At 38.8% G+C, this 5408-nt stretch overlaps 1 pseudogene; it reads left to right on the top strand.

Moving 5' to 3' along the window:
• The first annotated feature begins 1263 nt into the window (after positions 1-1263).
• The window catches only part of LOC118381107 (serine/threonine-protein kinase 10-like), a 13543-nt pseudogene continuing 9398 nt past the window's right edge, over positions 1264-5408 (top strand).

Raw genomic sequence — 5408 nt, 5'->3', positions numbered from 1 at the left:
TGCCTCTATCCATTTCTGCCAGGTCCCCTTCATAGGTCAAGAACACTCAACTGAACTATTCTGATGTATGTAGATGGAAGGGCTTTGGTGATGGATCATGTATCGTGATGCAATTATAAAACTTTAATTATGAATCATTTGGAAACATTTTTTTATTTTACTAGGCATAAGTCTATCTCTTATGTATTACTTTGCAAAACAATGTTTGCTCATTAGGTCTACTTGGAAGTTTATACAATATTTTGTTAGCCTATAACCAGATTACAGTCTTCTATTTTAAGCAGGAGACATTTGCTTTCCAACCTGTGTTTTCCTGTGATTGTAGCCTACTTGAAATATTGGGAAAAGGTTTGCTCTGGCTGCATGCTGTTCACTGACAGATTTGCCTTGCGTTCCTGGGTTAGGTCTATATGCCTTATGAATGGGCTACACAAACACAATCCACAGCTAGTGTATTGCTTAAAGAAGCTATTGCTCCTCTGTGGCTAAATTATAGACCTGCTCCTGGTGTAGTATTCAGAATAATTTCTTTCTGAACAGACAGCAGTAATTTTATAACGTCAGCAAATGCATTTCAATTAATCAGGGGTGCTGCTCCTCCAGCACCTTCCCGCGGTATGATCAGGGTGCTGCTCCTCCAGCACCTTCCCGCGGTATGACTCTATAAGTGTATAAATGATGAAGTGCAACCGTTTAAGAGATGAGAGTTGCGTGTCAATTAGAGCAGAGAGGGAGCGAGATCATAGATCTCTCTTCACCGCAGCAACGGCTACGCGTTGCTCTCAAAAACATAGTCTATAATATTGCGCAAACCATAAAACCGGACCGGCCCAACACGAATGAATTCTAAGAATATCAGGCGCGGACTGAACATCTACGTTTTACAATTACGTTTTTTTAGGGGCAGCAGAATTAGGTATTGAGGGCATAACTCAAATGAACTCTGGGTGCTTTTGATTATAATTTTTACATTACAAACAGTGATTTTCTTTCTCGTGTAGATGTACCGGATCCGGCTCAAATTAAGCACTGTGCATGTCTAGATCAACCAAATATACACGATCAAAGAATAATTTATGTAAATAGTTAGCCCCAACTGGGGCACGAACCCAGGGACTGTCCACCCAACACCAAAAGGCTAATACAGGTCACTATAATTGTTGTTATTGTTGTTGCCTTTATGTGTAACAGAATCCGTAAATCCTGCAAGAATTATATTTCACCAGAAATGACGTGGTAGCAAATGGCATAAAAGTGGAAATCCCCACTACTCACAGACACAGAGCAGCCAGACTATTTTTCAATAAACTATCAGTAATTCATGCTTCGCTAAACTGAACCAATACGCCTACATCTATTTGCACACGATTGACCAACAGTTTCAACAAATCACATCAAATGCAGGTACGTGATTGTTTCATAATGATCGCTAATAACATTTTCTATTGAATAACATTTACATTATTTTACTTCGAACAAACGGTCAGATCCTGAAATGTAACTTCCGTATTTTTATTTTGTAAGCTAAAAATGAGTCTAAAAGTTTGCATTGTCAAAGACATGACAACGCGATCATACTAAGATAAATATTAAAACGTGTAAGTGTTTCCGGGTGAATTTACTTTTATTTGCCGGTTTTCAAAGTATTTGACAAAGACCGTACAGCTATTCAAACTGATGACGTAATATATTCTAACGATGCGCATGTGCATCAGATCAAAGGCACGACAATATAACGTTTTTTCGAAAATGAAAACGTGTCAGTTTTTACTTGGAGTAATGCCATGTTCAACTATTTAAGACATTGGCTCCAATCTAGCTTGTGCCTTTAGATTTTGAGAAAGTTAACAACTTCGGAAGAATCTTTCACTTCTCTAATTGACTTCTGAAACCCCGGTCTGTTTGGTGTGTATCGCAATCTTTCCTGGAAGTCTCGTCTTGCACCTCTGGGTTTCGAAACCCTGTATTTGACTGCCAAGAAGAAGCGCGAAGCCGAAAAGTTACATCCGTTTATTTAGAACTACAAACATGAACTACAACTCCCACCAGCTGTATAATGTCTCTCTTTCCACAGTTTGCCGGTCTAAAACAACTTTCTTTTTGCATTTTCTAAATTTACATTCATTCAGAACCCCCCCACCCAATATGATATATATATATATATATATATATATATATATATATTGGTCAACTCTAGCCACTTTAATAATGGAAAAATTGATGTAATAAATGTATCACTAGCCACTTTAAACAATTCCACTAATGTTTACATACCCTACATTACTCATCTCGTATGTATATAGTGTACTCTATACCATCTACTGCATCTTGCCGATGCCGTTCGGACATCACTCAATCCTTTATTTTATGTACATATTCTTATTCATTCCTTTACACTTGTGTGTATCAGGTAGTTGTTGTGAAATTGTTAGGCTGGATTACTTGTTAGATATTACTGCACGGTCGGATCTAGAAGCACAAGCATTTCACTACACTCTCATTAACATCTGCTAACCATGTGTATGTGACAAATACATGTGGATTTGATATTAAATGACTGCGTTTTAAATGAATTAAGGTTACAGCAGTCTGGTGCCCAACGGCACAGCTGATGATATCCCACTCACCCATTGGTTTAAATGAATGAAGGTCATGTTCCATTGGTCAGACATTACTGACACCTGAGCAGGGGAACTATTTTATATATCAGCCAACCACATCATATGTTACAGCAGTAGGACATGATACTGAAGTAAAACACGACCTTTTGAATGATACTGGTTCATTTCACAGGTTATTGACATGTGAATCCCAACACAGAGTTTCATTGTTTAGTGCAATATATATATATTATATACACAAAAGTACATAACAGACTATCGCAACTCAGGTATTTGGCCAAATTAGTTTATATATATATATTGTAATGACCTGACTAGATCATAAATGAACAATTGTCCAGACAGAGGCTTGAGTTTACGAATTGACGGTTTATTGCACCAACTTTACACAGGCTACTGTTTGGGCCGTAGCACACGCCAAATAGATGACAGATAACCCACAAGCCAATCGTGACCTTCTCTTGTGAAACCCAGACGTAAGAGAGAGAACAAAGGCTGAACCTGGTCTTAACTTCCAATGCTCCACCCCCTGCCCAACCCCCTCCACGCCACTCCGCCAACCACCAGGATGCCCGGCATCAGAACATTCCAGGCATTCCCGTGATTGGCAGATAGCAGGTTGATTGACAGGTCGGACCCCGCGAACACCGGGTACTGGTCAGTACAACACAACCACCTCCTAGCCTAACACATAACACACAGCTGTCTGTGCGGGTCGCTACAATATATATATAAAGTAATTTGGCCAAATACCTGAGTTGCGATAGTCTGTTATGTACTTTTTGTGTCAACTCCATATCTTGCCTGTAAATGTCTTCATGCTATTTTGAAAAGTCTCAGTTGAGGTATTTAACATCAATGTTTTGTAATATATATTTTGAATGAAAGATGGCGCTGCCGTTACCCAGCAGCCCTGCACTGGACCTGATCGGTAATGACAGCCTGCAGGACTGGGAAGTGATTGGTGGAGGGGGATTTGGACAGATCCACAAGGCCAGGCATATAAAGTGGAGGTTCGATGTGGCCATCAAGTTGCTGCATTATGATGATGGGTAAATATGACCATCCCACAGCCGTGCATCAGACAATATGTTCATTCTGTTTGCTCCGGTCACAATCTCTAAATAAGGGCTTTGGCCAATATGAAAAAAAAGTATCTGAACTACATTACATTAAAAAAATACATATATATATATATATACTACCGTTCAAATGTTTGGGGTCACTTAGAAATGTCCTTGTTTTTGAAAGAAAAGCACATTTCTCTGTCCATTAAAATAACATCAAATTGATTAGAAATACAGTGTAGACATTGTTAATGTTGTAAATGACTGTTGTAGCTGGAAATGGCTGATTTTGAATGGAATATCTACAGAGGAGGTACAGAGACCCATTATCAGCAACCATCACTCCTGTGTTCCAATGGCATGTTGTGTTAGCTAATCCAAGTTTATCATTTTATCATTTTAAAAGGCTAATTGATAATTAGAAAACCCTTTTGCAATTATGTTAGCACAGCTGAAAACTGTTGTTCTGATTAAAGAAGCAATAAAACTGGCCTTCTTTAGACTAGTTGAGTATCTGGAGCATCAGCATTTGTGGGTTCGATTAGGCATTTACAACATTAACAATGTCTGCACTGTATTTCTGATCAATTTGATGTTATTTTAACTAACAAAAATATGCTGTTCTTTCAAAAACAAGGACATTTCTAAGTGACCCCAAACTTTTGAACGGTAGTGTATATGTTTTAATGATGTCAACCATTAAAGGTGCAATCTGTAATTTATTTCTGGTTTAAAGTGCTGCCCCTACAGTTTTTGTTAAAAAATGTTGTTGTTGTTGTTGCTTTTAGGTCAAATGTATTTACGTCAAGGTACCACTGGGGGAAGTAAAGGTTTCATTAAGGTTCTAGTCCATGTGTCAAACTCATTCCACAGAGGGCCCAAGTGTCTGCAGGTTCACTCCTCCCTTGTACTTGATTGATGAATTAAGGTCACTAATTAGTAAGGAACTCCCCACACCTGGTTGTCTAGGTCTTAATTGAAAGGACAAAAACCTGCAGACACTAGGCCCTCCATGGAATGAGTTTGACCCCCTGCTCTAGTTCATGAGCCAGGGGGTCAGACCGGCTCACTTGGGGTGACGATGTCTCTGAGATTTTTGTTGAAGGTCTAATTCCCTCAAGTTTGAAAATGTGTGACAGCAGTTTAGCAATGGGAGCTTTTCTCTGTGTTATCACTCTTTATTCATCCATCCCATCCATTTTTCCCATCGGGATTTTACCCTATGACAAACCATGCCAGCATACAAGAAGTTACTGATCACGTATTCCCTCTTAGTTGGAAAGCTAACATTCACAGCTATCCGTCAGAAGTTACTGATCACGTATTCCCTCTTCGTTGGAAAGCTAACATTCACAGCTATCCATCAGACACATTTTCGGAATGTTCAGGTCAACAGAAATGTTACCTTTGACCTCTAGGGTACACATCAGAATTACCTGTATAAATTGCTTTAACCAGAAAACCCTCATCATACCAGGAGTTCTAAAAGATCATGGAATTACCTTTCAACTTATATGTAATTTAACCTACTTTGAAAATACCAGCTACAACTATTAAAACATTGGGAAAATTGTACCATTGACATTCCACGAAGAGAGGAAGCAATGTTTTTGTATTGTAACTTAACGCATTTCACACAGACAGCTAGAACAGGGTTTAAAAAACATCTGTAGATGCAGGGCTGAAGGGTCAGTCTAGTGAACCTAAACTCTTAGAAATA

Source organism: Oncorhynchus keta, unplaced genomic scaffold (assembly GCF_023373465.1).
Source record: "Oncorhynchus keta strain PuntledgeMale-10-30-2019 unplaced genomic scaffold, Oket_V2 Un_contig_25540_pilon_pilon, whole genome shotgun sequence".
Taxonomy (NCBI): Eukaryota; Metazoa; Chordata; class Actinopteri; order Salmoniformes; family Salmonidae; genus Oncorhynchus; species Oncorhynchus keta.
This window is presented reverse-complemented; position numbering and strand designations above follow the sequence as displayed.